Consider the following 14068-nt stretch of genomic DNA (forward strand, 5'->3'; position numbering starts at 1 on the left):
ATAGTCAAAGCACTTATTTGAGACTTACTGGAGTAGATCCTGCATGGGATACAGCCAGAAGAAAGGTGGCAATGCTATGTGCTCTTTAATCCTGTTTAACTAATCTGATTGGAACCAACCATTCTTGCAGAAATACATTAACCACCAAGTTAAAGTTATTAATCTACAACTTATTTTTACTTTTGCACCTGAATTTGTTCCAGTGTGCATGGTGCAACTGGGATATAAAATCCATGGGTGAGAAAAAAAGACCATAGTGTTTCGTTCAGTACCTGAGAGGAGAAGACATCCAAACTGCAGTTACCATTTCAATGTAATTTGTATGTTTTATATGAAGTGACTAATAGAAACTCTTATTGCTTGGTGGGAGGTGTGGATTCAAATCTCATCACTCTGAAGAGAGAAATGAATTCCTATCTGCCACATCCCTATTGAATGATATTTAGGAAACGTAAGCAATACTGTTGTTGCTGGTTTGGATCCTTCCATTTTTTGTGAGATAAGCATCTCCAGCAGAAATATCAGTTGGAATACATGTTGTAGGTAGAGGTCTCCTTGAATCCCTCAGCAAAATGCCAAAAGCTACGGTTTTCGTGGGGACCAAGGCATTTCTTGTTGTATAGCTTGCTTGCTGTTCAGTGTCCTGGTTTTCTGGATCTCACTCTAAAATGCCTACTTGTGAGTCAGTGAGGCATGGGACATCTCAGCTTGGGCCATGGAGACTCCTGGGCAGGCAGCTGCCTTTGGCTATTTATGTACAGCCTGGGGTAGGGGAGGTGTGGATCGTGGGCGCTCTAGGCTCTCTCTGTGGATTTGCACGGTGTATTGACTGCCTCTAGGTACTTGTTGCTTTCCTGTGCCTCTGTCCTTTTTTTTTTTTTTTTTTTGCAATTGAGCAAAACAAACCACAATCTCTTTTTACACCCAGTTTCTAAAGAAACTTTTAAAACTGTTTTTTAGCTGAACTGTGGCTTTCTTTAGCTTGACTAGTGACATGAACAAGACATCAGATATCGAGTGTACAAAGTCCTACACTGTCTTTTGTAATATGAGGTATTCAGTCTTCTGAGGACCAGAAAATCATATAGTACCTTGCAGTTTGTGGAGATTCTTCCCCTTGGGATATTGTTGTATGATTATAATTTGGGCAGAAAAGCCCCACCACCACTAAAGAAATAATTTTCTATGTTGATAATTGATTTGGGAAGTCTCATTATTTGGGTATCACACTTTAAGGTACAAGGAAGGGCTCAATCTAAAAAGAAAATTATCTGAACATGGTTTTGACAAATGCAGTCCCCTGAATATGGCTGGAACTGGACATTCTAAAAGATGGCACAAAACCTCACTTATTGAAGAGCTTTCTGTCATAACTTTTGCATGATTTTATCAATTGTACTGCACTGTTTTAAGAAGTCATTGAAAGGTTTGCAGAGGTTATAGCATAAGAGATCTTGAGACTTTGTCTGGAAAAAACATAGTTATAAACCATGAGAACAAGACCACTGATTCCAGTAAATTAATACTAATTAATTGGATGAATACTTGCTGTAAAACTGGATACAGAACAGATCTAACTTCTTGAGGCATTCTAGAAAAGAATGGAATATCTTCTAAGTAAATGGTTACCATATTACAGCAATGGTTTTCATCTGCTTTTCCGATGAGAAACTATCTGAAAATATGCTTGGCTTTCATACTCCCAGTTGGTTGGGAAGATGCATAGATCAACTTATTCATAGACTGTAAACAAAGAAGAAAAGCACGAGTATCTATGAGATTGTATATTAAAGAGTTAAGAGGAAGGGAGGAGAAATAAGGAAGTAGTGGTTGAAACAACCTGCTTTTAAGCATACAAAAAGTTTAAAAAGACTTGATAACCTTTTAAACAGAGTGTATAAACAACACAGAAGAGCCCCAAACTAGGTGTTTATTTTTCCTGGGGGGTGAGGGCATTCGGAACTAGTGGAAATTCTAATAGGAACTTCAGAAATGGAAACTGTGCACTTTTAGCGAAAGAACAAGCAAAGGTTTCTCCCCCACCCAGACTGAAACATGAAGTGAAGGTATTATTTCTAATAATGAGAAGAGAGGTTGTTTTCCAAACTCTTCCCGTGTGGGGTAGCACCATTTTTTTCTACCCAGTTATTTAATTTGAGATCTATTAGATCAAGGGTATATAAAACAGAGCAAGTGCAGTAACGTACTTTACCTTGGGGTTTGCCACTAAGGACAGCCGGATTGTCAGTGTCAAAAAAACAAATGCAAAGTGATTTGAAAGAACATTTATGTACTCTACGATTCTGATGTGATTCCAATGCTATGCTGGCTTTTAAAACATTATGCTGTATTTGCCTGTCTCTCCACAAGGGGAATACTCTTGTCCTTTGTCATCATTGACAGTAGTGATTCAGCAGCAGCAGTGCAATCTTTGTAGCCCTAATGCAGAAAAAAAAAGTTCTAACACTAAAGTCACTGTATCTTTCAGATGTGTGTTCAAAAATGTTCTGTCATGTGCAACTGTCTGAACGTAGGGCATTGCCAAAATCTATGGCACTGCGTTTCAGCAGTGTGCCTGGTCATGTAAAAGGACTTAGATTAGTGATGGGTTAGGATTAATTTATTTTGTAAGTAAAATTAATGTGAATAAAATTATTATAAAATAAATAGATAAAATTGAAAATATTTCATTTTGACCTTAGAGCTATTTAGTAGTTTAATTGCTGCGAGTTTAACTTTGTGCTTCTATATAATCCCATTTAACACTTGTGCATGACGCAATAAGACAGCACATAACAGTGTGTAGGATTTTTATTTACCAGCAGCACTGTGAGTTATCTATCTTCACTGCCTTTGATGGCTATACATCAAGAGAATGAAGCTTCGGCTCAGATCTTGAAAAAGGAAATAAGCGCCCAGCAGACAGTCACTACAATACATTTCTCCTCCTCTGGAGGAGGAGGAGGAGAGCATTGAGGCATTAATGTTGACACAAAAAAGTGCAGACCGAATCTATTTCAGGGGAGGCTTGGATGTTTTTCTTCTTCCCAGAAGAAAGTAAAAGGGCAGAATGGTGCTGGACCGCAGAAATGGAAGGTGAGAACCAGGACTCTGTCGATCACAGTGTGGGTAATGTGCACCAACAGGCTGGGCCAGGCAATGCTTTCTATGAGCCAGTCAATAAATACTGTTCACAGAAACAACGTAGGCTGCTTAGACTTAAAAGTGAAAGACTCTGGCTTTTCAGTACACCTTCTTACCTGACAAATGAGGTTTGTGGTAGGCATGTGGCCTCATCTATAGGGGAAGGATGTGATGTGGGAGAATCCAGAGGGGAATGTGGGAGCCCTGGGTCACTGCCGGCCAGAGCAGGCATCAAACACTTCCACTTGTTCATTTTTCATTAATTTAGAAGCAAGAATATAAACAAACCCCAAACAACTACTTAGCCCAGCTGCTGTTCAGCTTCATTTGAAAAAGATCTTTGGTCTATATTCACAGGTCTGTATTTCCCGTCTCTCCCACAATAAATGTGACTGTGTTAGCTAATTCTAGCTAAATTTGATAGAGGGTGTAGGTCCCAAGATTAACCAAGTTTCTGTGCATTGCATTAAAATATATGGCCAATTGGATGAAAGCCTTGGACTAAGACATTTATAATTCCACCTAATGTTTTTTAGTTCCTTTCCCTGATTTCTGCAACTGCATATGGTTTTCTATGTGTCATGGTCATAATAACTCTGGAGAAGGTTGTAGACATGTGCAACGACAATGATGACAATCTTCACTATGTAGTAATCCACCATAAGTCACAGAATTGTAGGAAGTAAATAGGCTAGTGTTTTCTACTGCCCACAGAGCCACTGGAGAGCTTGTTGGTGTTCTTCTCCCTTTTGGGAGAGTATCACCGTGAGTCTCATGTTAACCACTCAAAATGCCTCTCACCCTTCCATTTTTCAGCCTGGGTTTGAAGCAGTAAAATTGTAGCTGGGAATAAGTGGCAGAGTATTTAAAGTGGTTATAAAAACCAGTCTGCAAATCCTACACGAAATCCTGCTTGACTCAACACATGACAGATCCAATTTATGAATGAGCCAAGACCCAGTGAATACATCTGTCTTCCATTGGAGGAAACAGGAAGCAAGAGCGTTTAGCATTTGTCTCTCTTTGGCCCACAGCTGGACATAAACTTATCTTCATTATAGAAGCGTGACTTTATTTCTAATGCCTGGCACACTCTGAAATTGTGGCCAGTCATTTATGAGCAAACCTCTACTTATTAATGTCCTGTTTTCAGATTTACTAGAAAAGTTTAAGTCGATGATCTATGGAAGGTGAAAACTTCTTCTTTGCTGAGGCAGGTTGGCATAGAGGAGCATTTGCAGCTCCTGTAGCATGTTACTCTGAACCGTGAAATTGTCGGCAATGACAGACTGCAACACTACATATTTTATTTCAAACATGAGGAAGTCAAATTGCCAGGTGCCCCCCTGCTCTTTAGAAGCAGGCAAAGATGTTTCTGACCACCTATTTTTCCTTCTACACTCCTGACTACGCTAGTCCCAAAGACAAGTTAGAGCAGCTAGAAGAGTAGGCATAACCAAAGGAGCTGATATTTCTGTAATACAGCTTGTCTCTCTGCCCTCCTACTGCTAACTGGCATAGGAATAATCCTTCCACATGCTGGTGTTCCCTGTATAACAAACTGATCCCTAGGCACTGCTGTGAGAGAGTTCAAAGTTCCTTTCTGCAGTACTGCAGCAGCAAAAACTGTGAAGTTCTGAGAATCCACACCATTCAGTGTAAACATTCTCAAGCTGAGCATAGACCAACTGTCTATGTTATTGATATCCAGATCAGTTACAATTTCTGCCTCTCGTGTAGTGGTAATCGTGTACTCATGTAAGACAGCCCACAAACATTCACAGGAACAGACATGTGAGTTGAGTAAACCTATCAGCCTACTATAATACGTAAAACTATGCCATGTCCTGTTAGTTTCTCTGACAAGTGTTGTTGATGGAAAACTTTTCATTTAAAAACTGTAAAAAATAATTTCAGAAGAATATATGATTTAAAATCTCAGACATGTAACATATGCTGGACTTGAAACGCCTCCGTGATGAGTTTGTGAGGCTATTTTACCCACCAAGACCAGATTTTAAAGTTACGTATCTATACAACAGAGAATTGCTGAGATCATGAAAACCAGACACCCAGCAGGAAACATCATTCTTCAGCCTTTTAGAGGTGTTAATGATATCTTTACACACCACAGGAGAAATGTGTGAGAGGGTCCCAGATATTTTCTTTGACAAGCATGACATGTAGGTCACAAACTGGGCTCATAAAGAGATGCTATGTGCACACAAAGCAGTGTTGCATTAAACTTAAGGCCTTGGTCTTGCTCCTGCTTAAGTCAATCCCACATTCTTGTACTAGCAGCCAACATCTGTTCGCTGCAATTATAGATAAGGTGCAAACTTTTTGCCGATTTATTATTTCTAATGACCACAACAGCTTTGATTAGTGCATTGATTATTTAACCACTGTGCAACTGAGATCATCAGCTTTGCAGAGACCTGGGATTGAGGGGAGCAGAAGGTGTCCCTCATGAAAATGTCTTGTCTTTTCCTTCCTTGTCAAAATACTCACGATGCTCATATACCTCAGGAAGGCCTCTGCTCTAACAGCCTGCACAAATAAACTGCTGAAAACCCTGGCAGCCAGAATTTCATCAGCAGGCTCCTGCTTTGCAGTTTAATGATCCTACTAGTGAAAAGCTGGAAACCAACAAGCTGAAGAGAGCCACCCAACCAGCCACCAAGAAACTTTATCAGTCAGTGGCTGGAAAATGGACAAGCTTAACACCGCCCATTTCCATTTGATCTTTGTTAAAATCAATGCCCTCCCAGCAATTTTCCAAAGTTTTCCATGTGTTGAACATGCTTGCTCTTTCTCCTAGGAGGGTGCTGTAGAGGAGGAGTTAACAATTTCCTACTCTGTGACTGTGTTTGGAAAGAAAGTACTTGTATTTCTAAAGAAGCAGCGTAGTCTTACTGATGTGCTTTAAGCATGCTCTCGAATGGCACTATGCAAATTCTCTCAGTCCTGCCAAAATTCAATTGCTCTATAATTGCAAATGAATATCTGCTCCATACTTGTCCTTAAGTATCTTAAGTACTGCTATCTTAAATACTGCTATCTTCCGTTATGAGAAGCAACTTTATCAGTCAGCGGCTGGAAAATGGACAGACTTAAGCCTGCCCATTTCCATTTGATCTTTGTTGGAACCAATGCCCTCCCAGCAATTTTCCAAATGCAAAACACCCCATGAGAAAGATTAAGACTTTCTTCCTTTCACTGTTGAAGGAGTGACACTATGCCCTATGTATAGTACGCTGCTCAAACTCTTGTCCTCTGTACCAAAGAAATGACTTTTTGCGGACTTTTTTGTGGCATCCAGTGTTATAGTATCAAAGTGCTTCAAAAAGACCTGCACATTTCTTCTTTGCAGCCTTCTTCTAATGTGAAGATTATTTAACCCCATATTACAAACAGGAAAGAGGAATGGAGGCCCTGAGCTGCCGAGAACGTGATTTCTAAGGGTATTTGATGTCACATAAAATGTTACTGTTTCAAAGCCACATTTCTATTGACTGGATCTGGATCTGTGAGTACTCAATGCTTCTGCAGGTCTGACTGCAAGTCAGACCCAGGTGTCTTTCAGTAAGCATTTGAAAATGAGGAACTCACTTGGTGCCTGTTTCTGAAAGCTTAACCCCTTGAAGCCAGATCTGAAACAAGATTTCAGGCTCTGTAAGATGAGCATCACGTGGGTGGAAAGATTAAGGCACCAATGAAGATTTAGGTGTCTCAGAATGGGATATGAAATAGCCAGTAAAATGGTGAGGAACAGTGTGAAGTCAGCGGCCTTCACATGCCACACACATGGGTCATCTGGAGAAGACTATGGATGAGCCTTGGAAACATGAAAACTTGGAAATAAAAATCTTTGTGAGTCTCACAGAACATCCTCTGTCTCACAAGTAAACTAGTGTGAGACCTGAGCCTTGAACCTCTTTGTGAATGTTCCTTTTATGAAAATCCCCTGTTGCCTTTTCTTTCTGGAGACTGAATATGACTTGCTACAATCTTTTAAGACAGTTGATACAAGAGAAACACTTCCCTGTCTACATGACAGAGCAGCGGTTAAGGTCAGGAAATAGATGCCTTGAGTTGCCTCCCAAGTCTGACCATGGGACTTATTATCTCAGCAGAAGATTGTTTTAACCACAAAGCTGTTGGGTACTGTTCATGTTTCATATCAAAGATGCGCAACAAAAAATTATTATCAGTATGACAGCCCAGGGAAAGACGAAAATGCCATGCAAGAGGGCAAGAGATTCTCTAGCCTAGTGACAGGGGCAGTCATCCACTGTAAGGGAGTGGACGTGGCCTGGTACCTACTCTTTAGATTGGCCTTTGGGGTTATTCGGTGACTACTTAATGTGAAATAGTGTATTTGAAGACAAGACTAGAAATGAGGTCTTTTGCCTTCGAGCTGAACAATATTTCAGGCACCTGCTCCTCTTTTGTCCCATGACCACTGCCTGCTCTCCCAGCCTCAACTGGTCAGATGCTAATCGGCTCAGACTGTGGAAGCTAGCATACCATCTAGCTAGCAAGGAAGGAGAAGGATAAGGCTTTAAATACTTTTCAAAGAGAGCGTTGAACATGCTTGCTCTTTCTCCTAGGAGGGTGCTGTAGAGGAGGAGTTAGCAATTTCCTACTCTGTGACTGTGTTTGGAAAGAAAGTACTTGTATTTCTAAAGAAGCAGCGTAGTCTTACTGATGTGCTTTAAGCATGCTCTCGAATGGCACTATGCAAGTTCTCTCAGTCCTGCCAAAATTCAATTGCTCTATAATTGCAAATGAATATCTGCTCTATACTTGTTCTTAAGTATCTTAGGTACTGCTATCTTAAATACTGCTATCTTACATTATGAGAAGCAACTGCTAGGGTATAATTCCCCAGTAGTCAGAGGGTGTATGAGAATTGCTCCTCCTTGGAGCCGAAGCTCTGAAGTTCCACCCCAGCTCCATTTAAGGCACTTCTCACGTATCCTTTTCTTATGGAGGTGCCCTTTTCTCAGCATCGCAGAAGACTTTTGAGGTAGCATCGGTGGCAGAATCCTGTTTTCCAGGACATTGCTTAGTCACTAAACTCACAAGGCTACTTTGCCTTTTCCTATTGTCCTACCTCTCAGTCAGCATGTGTCCTCCAGCAGCAAGTAGGTGAGAGCTGATCAAGGAGACAGGTAATGGTGTTCCTCTGAATGGACTGTTGATTGATGTTTTGTGTCAAAGTGTTCTGCAATATTTACACTTAGGAGACTGAGGACTATACCACATGCACAAGGCAGATGTTACTACAAGAAGGGTATGTCGATATTAGTAAATTAAGCGCTGTCAGAGCTGGGCTCAGGCTATGAAAGTCAGTTCCCTGGGCTGTGACTGTTCTGGCACAGTTTAGTTTCACACCAACTAATGCTCCCACAAGCAAGTCTGGGCCCCACACAACCACCTTGTGTAGTTTAGGAGTTATCATAGACCAGGGACCATTCCCAAAAAGGATTTTAGATGTAGTCTCCATGTTTCAGGGGCTGAGAACAGTTATTACAGATGTGTCAAATAAGCTAAAGACCAGGGCATGACTGGTCCCAGCAAACGCCTGTAGCTGGGTAAAAACGTCTTTTCTGTCTAGACCACTAGAGGGAGCAGACAAACTTGCTTTGTCTTTGAAGATTTATTTTTGGGTTACTGGGACCTGGATATTTCAGGTTTTTCTCCAGAGCATTTGAGGAAAAGAGCTGATAGGGGGTCATGCCTTGCTGTCCTCGACAAACCCACTTACATCATCTGCAGCATGTTACCCAAAGGCTGCCCTTCTGCCGTTAACCGCTGCCCAGACACCGCCCTCTGTCCTCACCCACCTCGATTTCGTACTACCAGTTTTCCTCTTCTCTCTTTTTTTTTTTTTCCTCCCTGTCCCTCATTATTTCTGTTCCTGCTTATCCACAGTTTCCTATCCCCTCAGCCACCATCTGTGCTCCAGGAGGATTTCCCCTTGATCCCTGCATTGCTTGACTGTCACAAAGTGAAGTAACACAAGTACAAAAGGCTTATGCTCCCTGCCTTCCATGGTAGCCCAAAGTGGGGTCTACTTAGTCTGCCCAGGATCCTGGGAGAACAGGATTTCAATTGGGCATGATTTAGAGAGTCTTGAAGACCGATCATATTTATGAGGGGTTGTGCAGAAAAAATAATCCAAATAAAAAGTCTTTACAAGATGATTCCTTTCTTTGTGCTTACTCACCTACTCAAAGCAGAGGCTTGTGTTCCTGAATATTCTCTTATTGCCTCAGCAACTGCCTCATACAGCTAAACTCTGCGTGTAACATCCTGCCAAAGAAAATGCAAAACTTTTCATCTTAAATGTTGATCAGACTTACAGGCAGCTCCCCAAGGAATTTGTCTCGCCGTGGTCACTGCTGATGTTTCTGTGCTGCAGCAGATCAGATTTCCTCTGAGTAAAAGCTGCAGAAAGGACCAAAAAGAAAAAAATATTTTAAGAATCAGTTGTTACAAAAAAAAAAATTTCTTAAAAGGAGTACATCTAAAGATAATGCCGAACAGTGACAAGCACTAACACTGCCTTTCATAGCCTTAAAGCACCATTCACTAGCTGTAAAATGTACCTGTGCAGGATTACTGAAGATGCATAATATCCACATCTGAAGATGAAGAGAAGATAAAAGAGCACATACTTTTTGGTGATTTGATATTTTCCCTTCTTAGTTTTGCCGATCTGAATCAGGTGCAGTGTATCTAGTAGTAAATAACCCTAGCTGCCTCATCATGACCATACTGGTGTGTAATTTCTGTTGTTATTTCAAGACTTAATCAGCAGTTGGGAGAACAAGGATGTAAGGGTAAAATTATTTTAAATTCACCAGCTGCTGAGCATGATTTCCTCATGCACTAGTGTGAAAATGCAACAAAAATGTGCAGCTCTTGATGAACAAGCTTGTAGATGCCTTGCCCCAGCCTGAGCAACTCTTGGCCCCTCATCAGTCTGTGTGTAAAAAGCCAGAATCTCTCTATGACTGAACCAGAGCTAAAATCCAGCATTTAAAAAAACTGAGCTGTTGCATGATGTATGTACAGATCTCTCTCTGTCTTTGTCTGTCTGTGTATTTAGCTTTAGTTAAATACTCAACAACACTGAAAAATAAGACTATAAATGGAAAATTTCAGTAACAATGGAAGGCTTCTGACCAAAAATATATGGAAAAGAGACAGATCAAACTGACATTACCAAATTAAAAGGATGTAGAAAATAAGGCCTGTGGGATATTTCTCATTGCTTAGCACCTAAATTTAGACAAAAATTGGATTATATTACGCATTTTGAACCTCTTTTAAAGTATCAAACCTAATTCTCAGGCTAAAAGCTCCTCTCAGGTTTCCTGTGGATAAATAGGAAGCCCAGGAGGAACACCAACTTGACCTTCCTATTCGAGAGCTGGCAGTAAGAGTAAACAAGACCAAACAACAGTCCCAAAGACATTTACTTGTAAAATGAGGTCATTTCATCCAGGAATTTTTGAGGCAGCAGTCAAGGGCCAAATGCTCCCATTTCTACAAAGTCATTTTTTGGAGGAAAGCTCCACTTTCAAGCTCCTTTTGAATGCTGTGAAAAACATGAGAATGGTGTCAATAAATATGCCTGAATGAAAAACAACCTTCTGTCCATCTGGAGGCTTTACAAACATCAGTTGTCAGCGGTGAAGCTCCCTGAACTTCTGCTTCAAAACAACTTTTTATCTGGAACCTATGCACATTTGAAGTAAAGTTGTTAGGCGGCAATACGTGTGCAAAACACCAACACATCTTTTAAATACATGGAGAAACAGTCCTGGTGTCTCTTCATTTTTGAGCAGGACAGAGGGAGCCCACCACAGGATAACTTCTTGAGGCTGGATTGTGGCCTGCTGGGTTTCTCCCCACTAGCCACTCGACCAGAACAGAGCAGTTACTGTGAGAGACCACATTTTCTAGGGTTTGTTTCTTTTCCGTCCTGTTATGCCACTACATATAACGTGCGCCTCCCCCTGACAGAGAGCTGAGTACACCCTTTTCCCACACCAAAGATACTCATGCTGAAAAAGCACTGAAAGCAAACGTTTTAAATCACCTAAATTGGCCTTTTTTTGTGCTTACAGCCATCAGTGAGAGCAAAATTGTCTACACAGGCAGATGTATCCGAGTTGAACCCAAACCCGCCCTGAAAGGCAGAAGGCAAGTAAATACTTTCAATAAAGGCACCTGAAGAGATGCTAAAAAATGAAGGCAGGAGCAGTGGGTAAGCAGCTGGCTGGTGACAGGGGAGGCCCAGGTTCAGTTTGCTCTTCCCACACAAAGCTGCTTAGTACTGTCCCTTGAGCTGTGCCTATGCAGTAACTGGGAAATGTGACTGCAGGATGGGTAGGCACACCTCAGCCTGCTTTCATCTTGCAAGCTGTAGCACAGGCTGCAGCTAAGGCCGTACAGAGATGTAAGGAACAGCATATTGCTTAGTGTCAATACTCAAACTGAGAAGATTAAGGCTGATGCAAATGCTTCTGCCCATGCCATGGACTTCCCTAGCAGAATGGTGATGTGCTCTCTGGCTGCGTCTAAATGGACAAAGGACATACAGCTGTTTGCAAGGGAAGACATGGGATTCTTGGTCAGATAACCTGCACTGGGGAGCTGTGAAAACCAGGGCACAAGTCTGGCATCAACTGGGATTCATCCAAGTTCCCCACCTGTAGATGACAGTGACAAAACTTCCGTGGCTCACACAGCCTTTTAAGGGTGAAATTCATTACAGAGGTTCAAGTGCAACTGTAGTGGTAATCTCACAAGTAGGCTGGAGGTGATTTGGGAATTAAGTCCAAACACTGATGGGACTTAAGTGTCTGAATCAAACGCTTTTGAAAACCCAGCTAGATTCTGCCAACCACTGTGTATAAAATCCAGAAAGTGGATACCAAACACTGAGCAGAGCCAAGCATCCAACATCTAAACATTAAAACTGAATACAAGCAAAGACTTAAAAAACCCAAATGCCAGAAACCTGAACCTCCAGTGTACGACTTCACCCAGGAATCCTCACAACACATACAATTTCACTTTCTGTAGGGCAACTTGGTGTCAGCACATTATTATAATAACTGCCCTACAGATGGCTTTTTTATGTTTTTTTCTGAACTATTTAAAAAACTTCCACGCAAATAGTCTCTCTCCCTGGCTATTAAGAGACAACAAATGCAGTATGCAAGAGTGCACTGTGTTATGAGACTTCCTTCTGGTGCCTGTCTGTCTGAGTTCAGTTTTCATGCATCAAAAGACCCCGCTGAAATTATATCATTTTATGATATGGTTCCACAGTCACTTCTGCGTGTGTGTTTGATTGCTGCAAACCTCAGGAAGAGTCTCAGGATGACTACAATACGTGACTCTGCAATAGCTAAAGATAGATATCAGGTCCAGATTTACAAATAAAACGGGTCTAAAATGATCTGTTGTTTTTTTTTTTTTTTCTCTCCAAATAGGTAGAAGCTCATTCTTCCTCCTTTTAAAAATACGCTTGAAGACATGCTACAATTTTTACTACTCTCCTTGCTAAAGCAAACTGTACACCTAGGAACCCTTTATTTTGATAGCGATTTGTGCAGAGTTAACTCCTTAAAACTGGTGGTAAGAATTTTCTTTCTCTTTTACTGCAGTATTTGTTGTAATAATTCTGACTTCTGACTATCTGTAACATAACTTCTTCATTGTCATTGCTCTATTATTAACCCATACAGTTTGTTCTTTATTTCTACAGTTCACAGTCATCTGGCACAAAGACACTCACTTCTTGGATTGCAATGAACTTTGTTCTCCCTTCAGATGTAAATAATAGGAGGGAGAACAAATCAGTCTTGACTGAGCCTGACTCCACTGAAAAACAATTCTGAACAAACAATCAAGAAGTGAAAAGCTGTACTTCTTACCTGGTCTGGGATGTACAGTGCACCTTGAAAGCCTCTTAAGTGACAGAGAAGAATTAGAAATAGTTGAAAGTTTGTACCATCCAACCACAGGGCTCAGGAAATGACCGTGTATTTTGCAACTATTAACTCCTTCCTCACTTCTAATTTACTTTTTCAAGTACAGTAAAAAAAATCCATCTTACCCTTCCACTGCAGTCTGGGAACTAATGCCATGCCCTGCACATGATTTCTGTTTCACATTAAGAATATGCAGGTGGCCAGAGGAGGTGACGCTGATCACCTCCATTGAAAAGAGGATTTGCAGTGTCTTCTGCATAACTGTGACCAAGTACATTTTACTGTTGAGTGAAGCTTATGTGATGAAGTGTAGAAATGACTGGGCAATGGCTTGAAGACGCTTAGAGCAATATTCTCAACATTACTTCAGTCTTGTGGTGCCGAACAGAGAAAAAAAAAAGTTATTTAAAGGGGCAGCATACATTGCATTCTGTACAGGCATTTGATGTATGTATGGATGTATGATACTTTTATGCACAGGGGGTCTCTAGGTGAAAGTCAGGCATGCTGAAACATCAGGAGTTAGGTCCTATGTGCATAAAAACCTTTCTGCCCCTAAAACCCTGATTCCCTTGGCTGAACATACCTGTTTCACTGAAAGGCATTTCTGAGCCTAAGCACTATATAAACCCACTAGCCTGAAGGCTAGTAAAGGCCAGTTCCATGCAAGAGCACAGGCAAGAGCACAGGCTGCCTTTGGGGAGCAGGCACCTCCACACTGAACCTAAGGTGGCACAGGGATCTCTGTGTGTGGGTGCTGAGGGGTTCAGCACCCCAAAGTGGATTCTCCCCACCAAAACGGCAGGCTGAGAAAGAAAATGCTTCAAGCAGTGTGGACTGTAACACTGCAAACAGATGTGCGTTTTGCACCCTTCTCCTTTCTTATGATTTAGAAAACAAACCCT

General features: G+C 41.2%; 1 protein-coding gene across 3 annotated transcripts in view; it reads right to left on the reverse strand.

Annotated features, from left to right (window-relative positions):
* The window catches only part of P2RY8 (P2Y receptor family member 8), a 36562-nt gene extending 23347 nt beyond the window's left edge, over positions 1-13215 (reverse strand). Inside the window, exons 1-3 of one of the 3 annotated variants that reach the window (XM_037377665.1) lie at positions 13107-13215; positions 9516-9600; positions 8264-8432 (exon numbers count right to left, since the gene is read on the reverse strand). The gene's annotated coding sequence lies outside the window, so the exon portion shown is untranslated. Of the gene's footprint in view, positions 1-8263; positions 8433-9515; positions 9601-10637; positions 10757-13106 lie in introns of all 3 variants that reach the window. The other 2 variants (XM_037377664.1, XM_037377662.1) reach the window with 2 other exon arrangements.
* Between the last annotated feature and the right edge of the window lie 853 nt (positions 13216-14068).

This window comes from Falco rusticolus, chromosome 2, assembly GCF_015220075.1.
Source record: "Falco rusticolus isolate bFalRus1 chromosome 2, bFalRus1.pri, whole genome shotgun sequence".
Taxonomy (NCBI): domain Eukaryota; kingdom Metazoa; phylum Chordata; class Aves; order Falconiformes; family Falconidae; genus Falco; species Falco rusticolus.